The sequence below is a fragment of the Cyanistes caeruleus genome, chromosome 5 (assembly GCF_971803275.1).
Source record: "Cyanistes caeruleus chromosome 5, bCyaCae1.hap1.1, whole genome shotgun sequence".
In the NCBI taxonomy this organism is placed as follows: Eukaryota; Metazoa; Chordata; class Aves; order Passeriformes; family Paridae; genus Cyanistes; species Cyanistes caeruleus.
The window spans coordinates 20,183,760-20,206,472 of NC_141705.1; the positions used below are offsets into that span (position 1 = coordinate 20,183,760).

General features: G+C 35.4%; 1 protein-coding gene across 3 annotated transcripts in view; it reads right to left on the bottom strand.

The window, feature by feature from the left end:
* LOC111928121 (uncharacterized) overlaps window positions 1-22,713 on the bottom strand; it is a 61,176-nt gene that overhangs the window by 9,810 nt on the left and 28,653 nt on the right. For 2 of the 3 annotated variants that reach the window (XR_015286823.1, XR_015286824.1), the window contains one exon: window positions 770-842. The exons of the other annotated variant lie outside the window; for it this stretch is intronic. The gene's annotated coding sequence lies outside the window, so the exon portion shown is untranslated. The remainder of the gene's footprint in view (window positions 1-769; window positions 843-22,713) is intronic. 3 annotated transcript variants of the gene reach the window in all.

The window sequence follows — 22,713 nt, forward strand, 5'->3', positions numbered from 1 at the left end:
CAGGCTCATTTGATTTTAAGTTACTCCAAAATTCCAAGAAGAAACAATTAGAGGAAGAAAGAGGAGATAAAGACAAAAAGATACAGAAAAGGGCACATACAGCTACCAGTTTCAGGGTTCCAGCAGTGTTCAGCTGAAAGGAATTCCAAGAGGAGGTAAAGACATGCTTGCCTTTTGTTCAGCCTTAAATGCCCCTTGGCCTTCCTGGGCCCATCCCTCAGGTAGGACTTTCCAGACATTTGGCCACTCAGGAGCTGGGTTAGGGGCTCCAGAAGCAGGTGTGGAGCATTGCCAGGGACCGACAGGCACTGCTGAGCTGGGGTACAGGCTCTGGGCATGGGGGTTGCAGAGCAAGGCACTGCCTTGCCGGGGTGAGGCCTGACCTGCCTCTTCCCGTACACACATGCACCCAAATTATCTCCAGACATCATTCTGTAGTCCCTTGCAGCACTCATATAGTTTGCCCAAAGAGGCTCTCGAGTCTCCTTCCCTGGAGATTTTCAAAAGCCATCTCAACACGGTGCTAACAGATTTTAGTGACCTGACCTGAGTAAGGGAGTTGGATGAGATGACCTTGAGAGGTTCCTTCCAGCCCCAACCCATGCTGTTATGGGAATGGAAAATGTGAGAACTATATACTCTGCGTACTTGCAGATATCCTATCTCCTTGTGTTCTTCTGTTGGCATCCAGCCTATGGGGACTCAACTTTAGCAGCAGAGACTTCTGCAGTGACAATATTAGCTAAAGCAGGCTAATGCAGACTCTTACCTGACTGAGTGGCTGGGGGTTAACTCCAGTAGGCAGCTCAGTCCCACACATAACCAGTCATTCACCGCCCACACTGGAAAAGTGGACAAGGGTTCAGAAACCACTTCTTGAAGGTGTTTAAATGTAAAATGATATAATTTTTAAAATATAGCAGTGAATTTTGCTATAAAATGAACAATGCCTCATAGTTAGAGTAACTCTCAGTAATGGAAATTGAAATACCAGAAAATTAGAAATCATTTAAAGAAAGCAGCACTGAACATACGATGGAGGAGGGATTTTTTTTTTTTTTGTTCATCCTGAAGATAAGTAAAACTAAAAGTTTCAATAGATACCTTTTGTTAAAACAGGTCTTGTCCAGAAATGTGCAGCACATTTGAAAACCAGTGAAAATTTTTGGAGCCAAGGGATTCAATGTATATTGATTTTATTGCTTTTATTTCTCCTTTGCTGGCAAGTAAAGATATATTCTGTTATTATTATTATTAAGTAAAGGTATATGCTGCTGTTGGTAGCATGGTGTAAGGAATGTTAAACATTAGAGATGAATAGAAAATTGAACAGCATCATTTCATGTATTAAGTTGTTTTGTGATTATATAGAGTTAGATGATAATGAATTTATATTTTAGGGTAAAAAGGTGGTTCTATAAATCAAAGTTTTTGTATAAGCAACAATAATTAATAAAAACCTAAAGCATTACCCTATTTAAATTAAGCTTCACTTACCCTTTACATTTTCCTCTATGTTCTATATTTATCTATCAAGAAAATTTTCCCTCCTTTTGCACAGTTCTGGTGCAATTACTGAAGAAGTAATAGGAGCACCAAAGTCCCCAAAGGCATTTTTTTTCCAAATGCCAGAAGAAATATTGTTCTTTAATACAGATTTACAAATTTACAACAGATGTACACAGTTGTAAAAATAAGGGAAAGAAGTTCACCGCAGCCTGCACCAATCTCTACACAGAATTTAATGGCAATCAGTATGCTATACTTTCATGTATAACATAAAAGTTATACATAACAATTTTATGTTATAAAACATAAAATTTACCATAACAATTGTGTAGGAGGAAATTTAAAAATACCTGAAGTTTTTTCTACTCCATTTTGTAAACTCTTGATATGTTAACATATATCATATATATATTGATAGATAATATAATACATATGTCTGTATTACAGATTTCAGTCACTCTATGTTGAGGCTTCATAACTTCTCCATACTTCAAATCTTACTCCACTATGTCTATGTTGAGAATACACACCTTTTAAAGATATTTTACTCTGATTATGTGAAAATTGAAACACCAATGTTCTCACCCTGGGAAACTGAGCCATACACAAGTATATTTAAATGAATTATATTATTCTTATTATCAAAGAATGAAGCCTTAGGAGAATTTGTGTTGCAGCAATTGCTACCATGACAACAAGAACATCATAAAGATTTTAAGCAGGACTGTTAGTCCCACCTATTATTAAGTTTGGCCAGTGGTTCATATTTTCAGTTGATTATAACTTTTCATAGGTTAAATGGTATGAACTCACATTTTCCATGCTATGTGAATGACTCAGGATGGAATAATTTGCACTTTTTTGGTATTTCTGCCATAAATGTTCAATCAAACAGATCTGTTATTCCCAAGAAAGTGTCTAAAGAAAATAGGCAAAATTAAATACTATTTCCTTGCATAAAAATCTGCAATACTACACATTTTGGAAAAGAGATTTTTACAAAGTCTGTCAAGAATGTATCTGTTATCCCACTAAAACCTTCAAATATGGTCAAGGTATAAGACTCTAAAAAGTTTTCACTACAGAATGGATAACAATAAGCCATACAGGACTGACAAAACCTTTCCTCAGAAAACTACTCCTGATAGCCACATTCATACTAAATTCAGGAAATTCGCTTTCTTAGGCTCTTTTTCATTAGGAGGCATGTGAGACTAAAAATTGAAAGAGAAAAGGTCAGTAGGTGGACAGAAAGCAAAAACTTGTGATAGTAAACAGAAATGACAAGGAAAGATCTGAGAATAAACAGAACAAAAGAAATTGGGATGACTGGTGAGGAATCAATGTATTTGTATGAAGCCTGAGTGATGACACAGAGAGCCTAGATGAAAGAATAAAGGAAATGAGTGAAATGAGATGAGCTGGAGGAGGGAACTGATAGAAGGCAGAAAGGTTAATGACCAAATCATGAAAGGGAAAATCTGTGACTCTGTACCCTTCAAATTATCCATGAAAGTCAAAGAGATTTTTATTCACATTTTGTTGATGAAACACTCTAAGACTTGGAAGACTGATTTCTACATTCCTTGATGAACTTAATTTTCTGACAGTCATGTGTATGCCATTGCATGTTGAGACTGAGGCTGGATATTAGGAAAATTTTGTTTACTGAGAGAGTGGTTAAATATTAGAAAAAGTTCCCCATGGAAGTGGTGGACTCACCATCCCTGGAGTAGATGTGGTACTTTATGACACACTTCAATGCACCTAATGATCTTCAGAGTCTTTTCCAATCTTAATGATTCTATGATTATATATTCTGTCTATAAGGGATGGCTGAACAAGAGGGAAAAGGCTACTTGTCCAGGTTGCTGCCTTGCTAGTTAAAAGGAAGGTTCACGTGAAAGGGAAGATTGATATCTTAGGCTGAGCATCTGGTTAGCTTGAAAAACATTATGTGAGGCAGGCACTGAGACATAGCCTACAGGATGAGGGAGATTGAGACCTTGTTTGAAACTAAGGGCTTGCTGTTAGGTAGAAACAAAAGCCAAACTTGTGCAAGATAAATTTTTTAAAGACCTAGAGAGAATCTATGCAGTTTTCTGACCCAGAACACAGGGAGTTCTTTGATTCAAAAGCAAAGTGAAAAAAAAAGGAGATGGTGGAGAAAAAGGAGAATTGTTTAAAGCCTTCTCAGGTAATTTTGATGTTTGAAACAGACAGAAACAGCATCCGATTTTTTTACAAAGAGGATTACCTTGTTTTAACTTATGTATTTTCTAAATAATCCATTTTTAAAGACTGAGGGGCTTTAATGTCTTTTGGAGACATTTCAAGAAAGGAACATGAAGAGCTACTTGCCTCAAGATTCTCCTCTAGCTGAGTTTGTCAGAATCTGGACATGCAAAAACTTTGTGAAACAAAGTAGAAGAGCTGAATCACACCATGTACACCAGTTTTTTTCATGCATCAGGTTTTGAATTCCTCCTTTTCTGGGAGTAAAATTAATGCCATGAATGCCTACCAGATGAAGTACAGGATGCCTGCAGCTGCATTTGAAGATATTGGGAACAGTAGCCCAAACTGAAGGGCTGAGTATTCTAAAAGTAAGTTTCTAGATATTCAAACCAGTCTTTGAGCTATCAGATAATGCATCTCAGTGTTCCAGTTGCTATCATGAGGATAATTCTACCTTGTCAGTTCTCCAACCCATTTTGAACATAAATTCAATACTCTGTTGTGAGGCAGTGAAATACCATAAAGTCATGGGTAGTGTAACAGTTGAGGTTAAGATTACCAAGCTTGTTAAGAAAACCAAATCAGAGCATGTTTTTGTTTGTGTGAATTGAGTACGGCATGGGCATTACATTGAATAATGCTCTGCTCAAAGCATTGCATGTGAACTTTCATGAAGAAGACAAAATCGCAAGGGGGAACAACAGAACAAATAAAACAGGACACCAGTAGAGGTCTCCTTTCTAACTTATAATTTTCATCACAAGAAGAAACTCACACATTTTACATTCAAAATGTAGAGTTAGTTTCAAGTGCCAGCTACCTGAAAATTTCATCCATCAATGGATGCTAATACTCAGTCTATACTCCATGGTTACTACAGTATAGTAATTAGAGTTGTAGCTTTAATCTTATGCTCCAGATAAATTTCATTAACAGAAGTATATTATTCCATTAATATATTTCAGAATTCCAAGAAAAGTGGAAATGTACATTCTCAACTGTTCAGCTGATATTACTTACTGACCTTGTCAAACAGAGAAATTTTCCAGAATGGACTCAAATAACAATCAAATGTCACTGTTGGATGGGATGTGGGGAGTGGAACTCTGCCAGCAACAGTTATTTATTTCTACATATAGTAATTTATGACAGCTAGAATATTTTCAAAGTGAGACAAAACAAAACTATACATCACCTCTATAATTTCTTTTCCTATCAACTTCTTCTGGCAGTATAACTTAAAAAATAAAATCTTTGCATTTTTGTTAATCAGCAAGGTTGGGGGTGATATATGTACCCTCATTTCATGTTTGCATTTATTTTCAAAGGAGATATGGAGATGGTTTTTATTTATACAAGGTATTATATATTTTAGAGAATGATATTCTTGTTGTAGTAATTCCTTACTTTAATTTCTCTTTGATTTCCCCTAGGCAGAACTTTGTTTATAAATATTTATCTGAGTTTTAAGCAATATTCTAGTACAGCTTTCTAAAAACTTCGTTGTCATTCTTTTCAGATCTTTCTCATAGTTGCCATGCTCTTTCTCAAACTGTCGCAGTATATGTAATCCTAAAATCTGCTTTAATCCCTGAAAGAAGCTTGTTGGGGCTTATCAGTGTGGATTGGGAAGATATGTATAACCAGCCCTACACATGATTAGAATCTGGATCTGTAGACTCACTAAACCACCTGACTCCCTTGTCTTCAGCAAAAAGCTTTTTCAGCATTGTGGCAGAACATACAGCATCAGAGCCTTGTTTAGAAAAAGTTAAATCCTTCTATTTTCTGAGAAAAAGATATCATTTTCTTACACTTGCGTGTATGCTCCACGTGCCTGCAGTGGTAACCTGCCTTTTTGTCAATGAATTGTCATAATCACTCACAAGCTGCAGAGATACAGACCTTTAAAACAGGTCATAGGACTATTAAAATAATCTGACATTTTGTAGCATCTCAAACTTCTGTCAATAATGAATCAAACTCAGTGCTTTTAAATATAATATCAAACTAATTCTATGGATTAACATAAAATCTATACAATATTTTTGTTTTTAACCTCTTTGTTCTGTTGTGCAAGCCCCAGAATAAATGTGAGAGGTACAAGATTGTACCTCACTGTATCCTCACTGTATCCTCTTGATACAAGATTTTTTTTTTTTTCTGTGTTTCTGGCATTCAGATTGAATCAAACTTGTAGATGACATTATTTCGAATAATGTTAAAATGCAACTAAAAGTGGAAACAATACTGTTACACTGTCGCTAACTTTGCAGGCACAGAAGAAAATTCTACAGACCTGCTTGGTAAGTAATTAATTTTAGCTACTTGATATCAGTAAAGCTTTCTTCACGAAGAATAACTACATATAAATTATGTATAATTATCTTGTAATAGGTGCACTATGGCTATATGAGCTCCAGGTTCAGTTTGTAAATCACTGGATGTGCAGAAAATATTTTTCATGAAAGCTTTGCAAGCCCTAGTAATGCAATTAACTAATTACTGGGAGCACTTACTTAGAGATGTAAATATGTACTACTTTGTGAAGTTAGTTTACCCTTATAAATATTAAATCACATAAACAAAGTTCTATCTTCAGGCTAACTTCAATACATTAAAAGAAAATTCAGATCCAATTTAGAGACCTCTTGGGCTGTTTCATTGCTTTTAGATATTTTAGGCCATAGTATAAAATAGTTTTATTATAGAGTGAACAGTGACAGAGCTAAAAATATGCTAATATTCCTGATTTGTATTATGTATTTTGTAAATTTGTTTCAATATTTTTCTCCAATAACTTTCATTGCAATATTTTGAGCACCTAAAACTCACAATATGTTGAGCAAAACCACTCACTACTATGTGATGCTACATTTTTTCACAGTTTGTTTTTATGATTAGACTGAATTTAATAGATTAGAATTGAGTAATGCAACAGTAGAAAACCTTGGGATTAAAGGTATGGAACTGAAAAAAGATCAATTGATTGATTGATTGACTCTGAATTAGAGTTGGATAGCAAATATTTTCTGTTTCACAAAAGCTAGGGTTAGAAGAGATAGAGAGATTTTAGAGAAGGAGGAAGTTAAAACATAATTGGATTCTTCTAACAAAGATATAACAAACAAAAAGAATAACTGCTAAAAAGAGCCCCAACAAAACAAAATAAATTCTATAAATTCAATAAGAAATTCATTAATAGATAAGAACACTGTAATGTTTAGGCCCAGCACTGGAGAAACAGCTGAATTCTTTTTTTTTGATATGGAGACTTTGGAAGACCTTTCAGAGGGCATGGATATATGATATAGTCATCGGGAATTCAAAAGAATGCGTGCGATCCTTTATTATTTGCTATAAAATATAGGCTTTACCTGTAAAATAGCAACAGTGCTAATTGGCAAATGCGGTAAAATGAATATGTTGTTCAAACACACATTAAAAAGAACTGTTGGTTCATCAAGTACCTTTTGAACACTCTGTTCCTTGGCCTGTCAGTATTTTGTTCATGATCTTGTCCAAGACATCTAATTTCTTTAAATCCCCACTTTGCAGATGTAAAACATTAAGTCAAAATATATCTAGGTATTTAATATTTCATGTATTCATCCGGATAAGGGAGATGCACAGAAGCAGATCTGACAGGAACAGTTTATTTGAGTAATATGAATAAAATTTATGTTTTAAAATATGCTTTATGTCTAATCTGCTTAGAAAATTTTGGAGTGGGCATATCAGAACTATTGGAAAAAATATTTTTAGTAAGGAGGTTATACTTTTTAATGAGTCTGTACTTAAAAAATAACTTTGTAATGGTGCTCTCCATGTGGAAACCCCCTTTGCCCCCACAAAAACCCCCAACTAAAACAAAATCCCATACCAAAATCCAACCATTAAAACCATAATGACGCTGTTTACTTTTTAGATGACCTGGTAGCCACCATGTAAATCAGAAGATATAAGAACAGGTATTTTTATGTTTTATACAGCATTCTAAGTCTAGTGTAATCTCTAGAAATCTGCTAAATTTCATTACATTTTTACGTCTCTCTTTTTTCTGAAGTTCACACATTCAAATTTTCTGCCTAAATCAACAGACTCAGTTCTCTGGCTGAGTCTCTAAAGGAAAGGCTATTACAGCTACAAAGACAATGGTACTTAAAGATCCACTCTAAAATATTAACTTGCTTTTATTTCCACTTTATTCACAGTGTAAACTCTGAAGCCCCACTTTTTAAATCTCTCTTACATACATCTGATGTTGCATTCATTGTTTATGTAGTCAAATGCCAGTATATGCAATGAGAACAAAAATCTACTGTCAGATCTAATTAACAACACTCCACAAAATATCACTTAAATGTAACACCAAGATAAAGGATACTGAAAAGCAGAATTAACCCTGAGAAGTGTGGTTATCACTCAGTAATAAGATGAACTAGTAGATTAGAGAGTTTCCAGGGTTTCCAAATTTCCTGTCTCTTCCAGGTTCTTGAAACTGAATGAGTAGAGTCAGGATGTCTTTTAGCCTATGATATATCCTGGGGATGAAGACTACATACCCTTGAAAGTGAAGTTCTGAATTACTGTTTATTTAGAGATTCAAAGAGCAGATCAGTTCACACAGCTTTATTGAATGGACAATCCATTCTACATTTCTCTAAGGGACTGAGGGAATGAATAAACAGAATTAGAATAAGAACCTTCCTAAAGCATAGCAAAGAATTTCTGGGAAACTGAAATATTAGTATACTCATTTACCAGCTTGATTCATATTTTACAATAATACGGTAGCTTAAATTTCACCTGTGTGAAATTCACTGCACTCCTGCATCAATAATTCATGATATGGGACTTAGCATTTTAAATATATACCAACTTTAAGTATATACCAAATTTAAGTATATACCAACAAATATGTTATAAAACTGCCCTCTAGGAGGACCTTGTGAGATGTTTCCCCAATACACTTGTCAGTGATCGTTTCATCTGCCATTGCTTTCTGAGCAAGGGGCTGAGTGTACCAAGGAGTGAAATCTTAGTAAACAGAGACTATATAGTGCATATGTACTAGTACAGACCTAAATATTCAGCCACATGTCTGCAACATGTCTGCAGATGCAGGCTTCTGTCACATCTTCCTTGCTTTCCCATACTGCTACTTAAATATCCTACTTGGATATCGACAGCATACCTTTTTTTCTTTGCTATTATTACTGCTGTTATTATTTACTGATTTACTGATCAGTTATTACTGATATTATTTCCTATCTCTAACATATATTGTTTTACTTACAGAGGGAGGTGGAAAGAACAGTGAAATATCTTTTCCTCTGAGTCTGATGCAAATGATTCATTTGATTCGGTATGAATTTATCTTCACTTTATTAATACATACTGGTTTATTCTTCATGTGAATTTTACATCCAGCATTGTCATCATATTCCTTTGAGAGGTTATTGTTTTTCTTCTCATACCCCTTGATTTTACTCTAGATCTAATTTTTGCAAGCTTTTCTTAGAAGGTTGTGTTGTATCACTAACATTCATTTTGCAAGTACTCTTTTCTGCTTTATTAGACATTCAGCATCTCAAATAGGGCATCGTACATAGAAAAGTTGAAAGCTTCATGACATTTTCTCTACCTTTCCTCATGATCAATTAATACTGAGGAATGGTCTCTAATCAAGGGATCTCAAAAAGAGCGTTCATCTATGTATTCAGTATAAGGCAGGTACTTAATTTCCTTTCTAAAACACCTCTAATTAACTGGTACCTATCACAGAAAAAAAAATAATTAGTTTCAAAATATATGCTATCAAATAAGAATTACCTGTATTGAAAGCTTTGGCTGTAAAAATGAGTCTTCTTGCTTCTTTTTAGGCTTATATTCATTGGAAACATGACACTTGAAAAAAAAGGGTCATTTTTTTTTATATCAGTTCTACTTAACAATGGAATGATAATTAAAAACATTTAGAACGGATCTAAAAGCTGTACTATATTCATGAGATGAAATAAATATTAATTTACCTATAATTAAAATAAATGTGGTCTTGTGTAAGAATGCACTACAAAAAACACCAAAAATACAAGCAAAATACTCAACCCATAGAACTCATTGGGGTAGTAAAAAAAGGTGATTTTTCTGCAGCTCAAAACTATATTGACCTGAATTTTTCTGCTGATGTACTTCATTCATTTTTGTTTTGCCTGCTAGAACTAAATGCTTGTCTCTATGTGTAGCCCTAGAGCCAAAAAGAATGCACAGCTCATGTAATACGGTAAGTGCTATCTCCAGGAAGTTCCTCCTGTGATATTTAAGTGCCAAAAAAAGATGATCTGCAAAGTGAAGACAAGTACATAGAATTCCTGAGTATCTGAAACTGCCAACAAGACAAATTGTTTTTATAGTAAGTGCCTAAGAAATGCATTAGTACCACTTCCACTTGGAAGACAAAATGAATGCAACGTAAGAGCAAAACAGCACAATCTGTTGTAAAGCAAGCCTGTGGCAGACAATGACATTGTTGGCACATGCAGCATGAAGGAGGAAATGGAGAAAAGTTGTCCTGGGTGTGGAGATAACTAATTCAGTACTATTAAAGTGAGCTGCATCTGCAGCTTGGTTTAGTTTTACAAATAGACACGCAGAGAAGCACCGAATCCTGCAAGCTGCACAGCAGGAGCCCAAGACTGTATATTCTGAGCTTCTACCCTTTTCCTTATGGAATATATTTTCAAATTAATTAATGTCAAAATGCAGAAAATACATTCAGCTTCGCTGGATAAATACCTTTGCTTGACTGATGTCTCTGGTAGTGGGTTCAGTCTAGGAATGAATAATGCTAAACAATAAAAAAAACCTCCTGTTTGTCTTTGGTTGTGGTTAGGGTTAGGGTTTAACCTTCACAGTGATTTTATCTATGAATTATCATTCACAGTACTCCTGATATTTAGCAGTTAATTAAAAGTGAAAATTGCAGGCATTATTTTTTAAATAACTTTCAAATATCTTCAGTTTTAACTCTGAAAAAAAGGCCACAGTCAAAGCGCTCTCTATCTGCTTATGTATCTTTTTGAAAAGGTCCTAGCTCATTTAGATTGATATCTTCTATATAAATTCAATTGTCATTGATGCTTTTCCTGACAGCTAAAAAGATGCAATATTGCGTGTGTTTAGGTATCTTCAAAACTAAGAGAGTAAGAAAATTCAGGTTTCACTCAATAGATTTTTTTCATTAAAATAAAAAATCTATTGAAGGACCAGACTTTTTACCCAGTTTAATTTGTTTGTTTTCTCATTACAAGTTTATTACCCAACACAGTTTGCAAGAATTGGAAATCAGATTATAGATTTAGTCCCCTGTGACTAATAACTTTGAATTCCTGGTTCAAAAAAAAAAAATCCAAAATAATCTGGAAGTAATTTTCTTTTAAATTTTTTTTCCTTTATAGTTTGATCAATATTGTTAATATGTCCACTAATGTTTGTGCTAGATTTTTAATTATATTAGCAAATTTTTAATTAAATTAGCAAATTTAAGCATTTCTCTATGCTTATAGCAATGTTCTTGCTCTGTTCATAGGGCTAATTATGTAATTTATGCATATTCTCATGGAAGGTCTATCACAATATTTAACAGATGGTTCAGAATTTGAGAAATAAAAAAGGAAGCAATCGACTGACACTTTCACCATCGTAGAGAAAAAATATTTTATAACCATTCAATAAAAACATAATAGAAAACCCAGCTAAAACTTTTCAGTGTATCTCCATCTATATCTACATGTCAAAAGCACATTGCCAGGTCACGTTGAACTTCTCATCCACTAATACCCCCACGTCTCTCTCCTCAGGGCTGCTCTTGATCCCTTCTTCACCCAGCCCATTACTTGTACTTGGGATTGCCCTGACCCAGCTGCAGGACCTTGCATTTGACCTTCTTGAAATGCATGAAAAGTGCACAAGCTCACCTCTCAAACCTGTCAAGGTTCCTCTGTGTGACATATCCCTTCCTGTTGGAGTCTGAGACACAGAGTGTGTGCCCTTGTCTCTGATGCCTGGCTCTGAGATCCAGGAGAACACTGAATTTCATAAAACATGAAATTTATGGGCATGTTTTCATGATGACTCCAACACCTTCCCTCCAACATGTTGACTGCACAGACAGCTTGGTGGTGTTGAGCACTGAGAACGCACTCCATCCCACAGTCCACGTCACCAACAAAGACATTAAAAAGTGTCAGCCCCAATACTGACATCTGAGGAATACCACCCATGCCTGGTCTCTACTTGGACATCAAGCCATTGACTGCAAGTCTTTGAGTACATCCATCCAACCAATTCCTTATTCATCACGTCTGTCAAATCCCTGTTTCCAGTTTAGAGACAAGGTTGTCACGTAAATGTTAAATGTTTTGCACAAATCTGGATTGATTACATCAGTTGTTCTTCCCATATTCACCAATGCCTTAACCATGTCATAGAAGACCACCAAATTCATCAGGCACAATTTGCCCTTAATGAAGACATCTTGACTGTCATCAATCACCTCCTTATTTTACACATGCTTTATCATACTTTCCAGGAGGATCTGCTTCATGACCCTTCTAGCACCTGTAGTTTTCTGGGTCTTCTTTTTATCCCTTTTTAAAATTTGGGTTAAAGTTTCCCCTTTTCCAGAGCTTCACTGGAGCAGCAAAAATTCTCAGATATGACAGACATCAGCTTAGCCACTTCATCTGCCTACTGCCTCAGTACCCACAGATGCATCTCATCAGGTCCCATGGTTTTATGCACCTTTAGGTTCCTTAGGTGGTCTCAAACTCAGTCTTCTCCTTTAGAGCTTCTTCATTCTCACAGTCCCTGACTTCATGTCCCATGACTCAGGCAGCATGGCTGGGACATTTGCCATTGAAGATGAAGGCAGAAAAGTCATTGGGTAACTCAGTCTTCTTCATCTCCTGGGTAATCAAGTTTTCCATTTCCTTACAGAGAGGGTCCACATTTTCCCTAACCATATTTTTTTCACCAACATAGCCATAGAAGTTTTTCTTGTTTCCCTTGATGTTCATGGGTTGATTTAATTCCATCAGGTCTTCAGCATTTGTATTCTGACCCCTGGCTGCTCAGTTCATCTCTTTATAGTCATCCCAGGGTATATGTCCTTGATTCCGTCCTTTGTGGTCGTCATTTTTGTGTTTGAGTTTGACCTTGTTCATCCACACAGGCCTTTTGGTGTTTTTCCTGACTTTGTCTTACCTGGAATGCATTTCTCCTGAATGCACTTGGGAGCAGATCCCAGAATATTAGCCAAGAGATGGACTATAGGCCAATAGTTATAGCACACACATATATAGGTATACAGATATATTTATATAACAAGAGATATTTATATATTTATAAATAAAGGTATATTTATATATTATATAAATAAGATATAAGAGATTTCAGCTGGGCATTGCTTCTCATGTATTATGAAATACATATTCTTTCACACGTATCTACGTATATATTCATAATTAAACTACTAACAAAATAAATTTTTTAATCAATGTGTGCTTTTTCATGGCTTCAAAGACAAAGGATTCTCAGAGTATTATTCATTCTTCAGAACATTAGCATGAACAATAAAAGATATAATCAGTCAACAGTGTGTGCAGGAAGTCTGTGCATCTTTGCAGTACAAACACCTTGATTTTGTTGCCTGTATGTTGGGAGGTGTTAAACTGGAAGGAAACACACCAGAATACAGAGGCAGGGATAGTTTGCTCAAGGGTCTTGCTAGTTGTCTTGTCTGCCACCTAGTGTCAAGCTAGCTGATCATTCTGATGCTGTATGGGGGGGGTGTGTTAATATTTGTTTGTCAGTTATGAATCATTTGGGGGTTCACTTTGAAAAAAAGCTTCTAAGAATCAAAATAACACTAAATACAAAACAAAAAAATGTATTGGGCTTTAATCCAAAATCTTCTGCAACTGATATATAATATTACAAATGTAAATTTTGAAAGCATAAAAGAGAAAGGAGTTAAAACCCCCAGCAAATACGATTTTTAAGCTAATTTTGAAATGGAAATTTCAAAATTTAGGTGGACAAAGGGGGCTTATAGGCATATGAAAATCTGAGTAGCCTAATTTAAAGGCTGATGAGAGCTCATAAATCTCATTAGCTTCACAAGATTTATAGAGAGCATATCCGTTTCAGAATAGGAGAAAATAATGATCTATGAGAAAGACCTACATTGGGGGTTCTTATTTAGTAGCTTATTTTATTTCAGGGCAATCTGATCTGGTTACTTTTAAAGATGCATTTTAACTGTTGCACAATGATTAAAATGTCTCTTTCGTGTTTGACTGCAAAAGTGGCAAGGAGGCCTTGATAGGTCTGGTCCCTACTCTTGTTACAAATATCCATCCTTTGTACTTTTATATACATCATCACATCTCACCTGTCAACTAATTATGAAGAGTTTTATATGTTGATCAACTCACAGCCTAGGCATTGAGCTGTGCAATGTCTAAGCTTCTGCCAGTTTTAGAGAATCCTTTCTCCTTTCTCTTAAAGCTTGTATTTTCTGCCTTTCTCTTGTCCTACTCTAGGCTATAGAAAATTCTCTTGAAAACACGTATTTTAGGAAGTTCTGAAAAGCTGGGGAAAGAGCAGTATCTTGTTGTCAGAAATAGCCTGGGTGTTCAGATTTCTAAAGGATTTTCTCTTCCTTTGCAGCAGGCAGCTGCAGAAATTGCTCTTGGTCTGACAGATGGTGCCCAATACAGAAAGCTCGATACATTTCTTTGACCAAAGATGGATGTCCCTTGGTTTACACGTACCAAAAGAGCAACCAACCATTTTCTGTTTTTCAAGTCATTCTAGTAACTTCATGAAGAGATAAATTGGAAGTTAATCTTTTGCTGTGATCTCTGATTAAGCTATCCAAAACTTCATTCAGACATTTTTGAAAGCATCCTTTTCAAAAAACAGGGCCTCCTCTGGCTATTTTTGGGTCAAAACAACAAACTTTGATTGCACTTCCAATATATAACTCTCACGTTTCCAAATAGAATCAGCCAGCTTCAGGACCTGGCACCTGTAAGGCTGCAGACAATACAAGTACCCAAAATTAGAATCTGAACCTTTCTGAAAACAAAATGTGATTTATTTGCATGCAGAAGGGGTATTCACTGACATGAAAAACAAAAACAAAGCATGCACAGTCTCCTGCCTGTGCTTGACATTTCCTTCACATTTTGATAAAGACACAGGCAGACCTACCTCCATTTTTGTCTGCTGTTAGAGCCATTTTCTTGCTGTGTTTCTCAGCCATATCTGCCATCCACCTGACTGATTCAGACTAGTCGCTGACAACTCTTCCATGTCCCACGCTGCAGGATAGAACTGTCACCTAAGAGAGCCTTTTGGTTTGGGTGGCATTTTTAACTGCTGTTACTGTGATTAAGTCATAGGGTCAGCTTTCCACATCTGTTCCAGTGGCTTTTGTGTGCAGATGATTGTCAATCAGATCCTAAGTCAAACCTTATAATGCTTTACATACTTACAGATTTTCCACATTATGTGTAAAATGTCATAGGAAAAACAAGTGATAGTAAAATAAAATATTATTTACCATCAACTAATGTGTGCTGACTGCTGATACAATTAACAATTGACAGCAATGGTCCTGAACTAAGATATTACATAATTTATTCTATTTTATTCTAAAGTTTTTGTCAAGAAAGAGAAATACAACATAAATTGGAGTAATAAATTTTTCTCATATGTAGTTAAACAGTGATGATTCAGTATAACCAGAAGATAGTTTTACATATGGATTTATATAAGAAATATTAAAATAGTTAGACTGGTGTGGTGGAAATAAATATTATTTTGAGATTCTCAAGCATGAAACATTGCCTCACCAACAAGATAAGATAAAGATCCAAACAATTTCCCTCTTAAAAGGAATTCCTCTTTTAGGAGATTTTTTTGTTATCTGACTTGAAAAAAATAACTTAAAATATTCAGCAAAAAGCAGATGATATAGATATTTTATATTTACAAGTAAATTAGCCATAATACTGAATTAATTCAAAAAGATCATATTCTACTACAGTCTTAGTCCTTTCCTCTTACTTGACAATAATTACAATAGCTATTGACCAGTAAAAACTGGCACTAACAACAAAGTCAAAAGCAAAAATTAGGTAAAGATTAAAACTATTTCTATTGAGTTGAAATGCAGGCAAAGCAGTTATCTGTGTATTTTTAGAATCAGTGTGGCTAAACCTGGCACTATTTACTTATAAAATGAGAGAATGACTTTTCGTATCCAAATTATAATAATACTATATTTTTGTATATTTTAAAATCAAATTCTTCTCAATGAGAAAATAAATATACCCCCTAACTGAATGCATACAACATATATTTGTTTTAGAGTTCCCCTTCCCTTCCCTTCCCTTCCCTGCCCTGCCCTTCCCTGCCCTGCCCTGCCCTGCCCTGCCTTTGCCCTTCCCCCTGCCTTTCCCTTTTCCTTTTCCCCTTCCCTTTCCCATTAATAAAAGGAAATTAATATAGGAAAAGGAATGCATTCATGCTGTTTTAATGATTTGCCTTTAACCCAAGAAGTAAAGAAAATTCAAAGATAAGACTCCCAATTAATCTTTAACTTGTAACATAAAAGCACTGATTTCAGGCCTTAACAACGTTGCAATTATGAAGGCACAGGGGGAATGTACTGTGGACATAGTCAAAGTTTTAATCCTTAATATGTCTGGCTCTTGTGAATTTCTCATAGCTTTAAAATTTAACATCATTTCTGTTTGTGTTATAAACATATGTGTTCTTGACCCACTTCAAAAAACAACCACAAGTGAAATACCATTTCCATTAATCATTCAAGAGCTTTGCAAGAAGATTGCATCTCAAGAGATGACTTTTTCACTGAAGTTTACACTATTCAGCTTGGTTTCATTATTTTTTACATATATTGAGTTGCAGCTGCTTGTTGTTCAGAGCATTGGTTTTAGAACGTATTCCCATCCTTTCCATCCAAATGCACACATTGTCACTTAATATCCTGAAGAGAAAAATTAATTTCTATGTAATTATAGTTTTGCCCTGACAACTACAAAAAATTCATTGTAAACTAATACCTTGCAAATGAAATTCTATTTTCATCCTTTAATCACCATGTAATGAGACTACAAAGGAGGTGTTTGTACTGTGTTGAAATAGTAAATAGATGTAACAGTACCTTTTCCCCACTTTTCACTAGATTTCTTACTAATATTTTAATGGGAATATGGATCCACACTAGTGGCTCTCCTTGCAAAACTAAAACTTAAGTTTATTATGTATTTGTAGAAATTAATTTCTATCTATAATATAATGTTATGTTGGAAATATTCTATGACTGTTATTGTTCTTAGAAAGACAAAGATTTAAAGAATCATAGCAAATTAATCTTTTAAATCATAAATCTGTATATTATACGCTGAAAATTATCATTGCTGCATTACACTTTCTTCATGGATCTAGCTCTAAAATCCAGTACTCATGAGGAGCATATTTAATTCATCATTGTGCATTTTAAAATCCATACTTTCTGTTTACCTGTCTGTGAAATAAAAAGAAAAATATCCATAGTTGAATATTTGTGCATGCCCTTAGGAAGTTGCATGATCCTTGACTCCTCAATATTTCCCAGAGAAAGAAGATATCCTTGATTCTTGAACAGAAGAGTAATTTTGTTTTTTTACATAATAGAAAAGCGGATAATAATCTAGGCTTGTAAGAGCAGGGGAGGCAGAAAAAATTTCAATTCAGTATGAGAGATGCAAATTGTCAGGCATAAGTCTTCACTACTCTGCTGGAACTAGGGAAGCTCAGTGCCTTCAGAAAGGCCTCTGGAATGATAGATATTGCAACATTAGTTGATTATATTTCATAGGTATTCCTTTTCAAAACTGACAGGATTGCTGGCATTATCCAGCATTGATGATCTTAGCTGCTTCCTGGCTTAAGATATTTTATGATATTTATTAGTCTGCTAGATATTACATTTTGATAGGAAATAAACGGTGGCGAGTTTTGTGGGGCTGGTTTCTTTTGTTTGTTTTGTGGCTTTTTCATGGGATTTTTGGTTTTGGTTTGGTTTGGGTTTTTTGTTTGGGGTTTTTTTGTTTGGCTGGGTTTTTTTTATTTGTGTTGGTTTTTTTTTTCTTTGGTTTGGTATGATTTTTGGGGTTTTTTCAAAGTTTGTTTGGCGTTTTTTTAATGATAAGTATCTATTTGTCAGCTCAAACAAGTAGCTCCATTGGTGGTCATCCCCCTTGTTGAGAGAGCTCAGGTGTGGTGCTCACTCAGATGAAGGTTTCTTTCTCTGCACAGACCCAGATGGACTGGAGCAGAAGAGCACACAAGGATCCAGGACCCAGGCCGCAGGGAGTGCCAGGCTGGCACTGCTCTCTGAGGGCAGCAGGGCCATCGGCTGTGTGACGTGCCATCAGGCCCACAGTGTGCTCAGCCCAGTGGCACAGAGAGATGAAGGGGAAAGACTAAGAGTTATTAGGGACTCTGAGGAAGAGATTTTCTCGAGGAACTGCACTCTGTCGTACCTCAGACAAAGGCACCTGCTATCCATTTCTCAGGAAGCAGTGGATGTCCCACCCTCTCACCACCAGGCAAAAGAAGGGGACCTCTGAAATGGAGGGAAGGGAAAGGAAGCAGTTTCTGATTGGGCTGGAAGGAAAATCCCCTGCAAGGGAGGAAAAAATCTGCATGAATGAGCAAGGGACTCCTGTCATTACTCAAGCATAAGTGGGAAATTCACATTTGATGAAAGCAGATGAAAGCAGAGTCAGGCCACTTAGAAATTTGGCAGGAGGTACGAGGCTTTATGCAAAGATATAGATCTGAAAACAAATTCCGCCAAGTCTGGAAAAGTTATAAGCATGCAAGAATCACTCTTCATGCTGCTGAGTATTTGATAGTGTTTACCTAATAAGTTTCTGACTATTTTTCTCCTCAACAAATGTGCCCTTATCATAGTTCCAAGTGTGATCAGGCTGTGCATACATCAAGCTATGCAGGAAATTAGCATCCAGTTCAGAGGTAGAAGAGAAAAGGGGGATTTTTCCTGCTCTCATCTGCTCTGGATTAAGCCCCCTGTATTTGAATGAAAAGATGAGAATCTGCTTCTCCTGTATCATCCACATCACTGACAAAAAGAAATTATGAAAGATTAACACGTTTGATTCAAATATGTGGGGAATTTGGCCTGGAGAAGACACTAGACTCCTACAAAGCCTCACGGAATTATCAAAATAAAGTCAGAAACAAATGACTTAGAATTCACAGTAAATTGACCCCTTGCTGGCCAACAGCAAAGTCCACATCTAGTTGCTCTCTAATTCTTCCACCCCAGAAGGATACAGAAGAAATTCAGAAGGGAAGAAATGACAAAAACCTCATGGATCATGATAAGGAAAATTTAATAACTGAAGAAAAGGAAGACCAACACACAAGTGGTTTAAAGGCATTTACCACCTCCCATCAACTGATCAATTCCCAGACAGTCCTCAGCTATCTTTGAGAAACTACTCCCCCACAAGGTAGTTTTATTGCTGAGCACCATGTTATATGCCATCAGTACTCCTTTGGTTAGCTGGGGTCACCTGATTTTGTCCTTTCCCAGCCTCTTGCCCACCCTCAACCCACTCTCTGGGCAGGGCTGAGTGAGAAACAGAGAGTTTCCTGACATTCTGTAAGCACTAATCAGCAATTGCTGAAACATCGGTGTGTTAACACAGTTTGGGACATAATATTAAAGCACAGCAACATATAGATACTATGAAAAAAAATTTACTTAATCCTAACCTGACCTAGCAGAGAATTGTACTGGTCTGACTGGAAACCCTAGGAAAACCAGAATCAGGGAACAAAGACTACAACACATTGAACAGGGAGGCTCTCCAATAAGCAGCCAGAATTTAGCTCATTTTTGTCTCTCAAGTGAATGATCTAAAAAATAATTTACTGCAGACAAACAAATTTTTGCTTATTTTTCACAAAAATATTATTATTTATTTGCTTATTGTATTTTTCTGAATTAATTGAATGTTTCACAATTATATTTTAATTAATTCACAATACCTATATGAGGAAATGAAAGATTACAAATAGACATCAGGTAATGAAAAGAAACACAATATTTAAGAAACATCTATAAATTTTGGGTAATAAAATCTGGTATTCATTGTATAAATTTCAGAATGCTTTATCTCATACTTCACATATTCCAAACAGATCTCATTTCAGTTGCAGCTGAGACTCCTCAGCAGTTCATATTTCAAGAGTTCCAGTTATGCTGTTACTATAAAAAATTAGTTTAAACTACTTTCCTAGGACAATTAAAGAAATACCATGTCAAAGACAAAAGATGTAATTCCAGTAGTCTAAGAAAATATCTGTTTTTTTCCCTCATTTTTGATATCTTGAGATTAAATAATCCAGTTTCATTTTAAAATAAAGAGCATGAGATACGTGAAGGTAAAACTTACGAATGCCCCATAGATGATCACTCAATCTCAAAACATGAGGGATGCTGCAATAGTTTGTCTCTTTAAAGTAGAAAGACTCAGACAGTACCCCATGGCACAAGACCTTTTGTCTTTGGAGCTGAAAAGAGTAAGAGCTACCCTGCTGAACGACAGCAGTATGAACATGGGACAGTTGTCCTGGCCAAGATGTTCCCATGAGGGCTATGAAGTGCTGCCAAAAACATTACCCACACATGGATCTGCTTTGTACTCTGGGCACAAACCCTCAATGGTGGGGTTTTTTCACATTCAAAAAAATGAGTCCCTGAATTAGTGTCTTTCTTCTTCTCTAGCCAGTGTCATGTTTTTGTATGTTACTAATGGTACCATCAGTGAAACTGTGCAATGGTACTAAAAGAAAAATACCAGTTTTATTCTGTAACATTATTATAAAACTGAACATTAGTGCATAGTGAATATAACTTCTAACTCTCATTTTGATTTTCGACTTTCAAAGAATGATTGCTCAGGTAAGAGGAATTATTTGTACTAAACCTCAAATTCACTTTACTTGATATTATCAGCTAAGCCTTTGAAAGAACATTAAAAGCACCTGTATTTTAAATTGCAGCTGATAAAGCAGCAAAGCTCGTGCAGAAGATAATGACCTAAAAAGGGGTAACATCACAGTAGAATCAGATAGTGCCATTCAATTGTCTGTTCTGCCATAAAGAAATGTGCCATTATTTCTTGATTTAAGATTACAAAGAACAATGCTCAGGTAATATTCACATTTTTTGGAAAGATTTTTATGCATAGATTTAGATAAACAAAATGCTATTTTCTAAGGCTGCTGAAAACCTATTGAACACAACAAACTCCTGTCTTTTCAAAAAGTCAAACAGCAAGTTTTCTCACACTACTATAAGCATAAAAGTGCATAATTCGTATTCTTAAACTCAAGCCATAAATAGAGGTCTCATTGAGTTTTAAGATGACTGAAAGAAGAAAGAAATTGTCCAGGGTTGTCAGTGCTGGAACAGCAGAAAATAGGACAAATGTAAAATTTATTGGAAAGAATTTATTCATTATAAACAAAAAGGTAGCCAGCTACTTTGAAGAAAACAACCAGCTCTAACAAGTTCAAGGGACATAGCGATTTCAAAAATCTATACCTTTAGACTGTAAATGTAATCTTTTTCTGTACTTAGAGAGCAGTTGTATACTCTATTTATAAAAGATGAACATATTAATATTTAAAGAAGAAAAACAAAGGAAAAAGTCAAGTAAATTCCCTACGAAATTGTTCAGTATGTGTATACCATCCATGTAGGTGGTGTACTTGAATATAAGATGTTCCTTTACACTTATACATGAAGCATGATAGCAAAAAAGTCACTAGAGAATATAAAACAGAGAAGGAAAGCTCAGACTTCAGCTTTAACTAAGACCATGATTGACTTTTTTTTTTTCTTAGCTAGAAAACATATAAAGGAACAAATTACATCCTTTTTTTCTTTCTTGTTTCATGGGGAACTGATAACCAGAAATGTTGGAGCAATTTTGTCCACTACATATTAGGGCTGAGTGAAAAACTGAGTGCTGAGGGGAAAAATTATTCAAGTTCCATGGAGCTTTTGCCAACGTTGGATCTAGTCAATGGTACTTTTGTTGACTAAAATGCATTTAATTACATATGTTTTTGTTTTTTTAAAGCTAATTGTTTTTAGCCCATTTTCAAGGTATTGTAAGAATGGATAGAGATAAGTTTTGGGAAATGCTAATTTTTTCCTTCTCCAAGATAAGAACTGGTTTTGGTTTCAGGTGAAAGACAGCTGCACTTATTACTCTTTGTCTTAAGAAAAGCATAGTAACAACAGAAAAGTGTCTGGTATTGCAGAATACTTGTAGAATACTGAAACATTTCCTGTCATTTTAAAGAAAATTAAGAAATTATTTGTCATGTTATCAATAAAGCCTTTATACTGTGGTGATGAAACTTGAAAAGATCATTGTTCCCAAAATTCAAGCACAAATTAGTTTCAAAAGGGAATAAAGTAAGACTAAAGAAAGTTTAAAAAGAGGCTGGAGGTGAAGATGACTGTTTTAAACAGATAGATCTAAATTTTAGGTGGTTGTCTCTGTGGGAGAGGTGAGGAAAAATTTTGTTCTCAGAAGGCAAGGTTTAAAATCTCCAGTTCATCAGTGAAGAAGGGATGGCATTTCTGAAAATCCCCATCACACCTATATTGACTTCAAAAGCCCTCCATTGTATAACACACAATATATCCAAGATGCATCTTAGATAGGTGTCTGTCTGGTTTTTCCATTAGGCAGCTCTTTCTGCCCAGGACCTAATCTATCTCAGCTTCTTCAAAGATGGATGGTGGCTCTTTCCAAGGAGATGTACCTGTGTTTT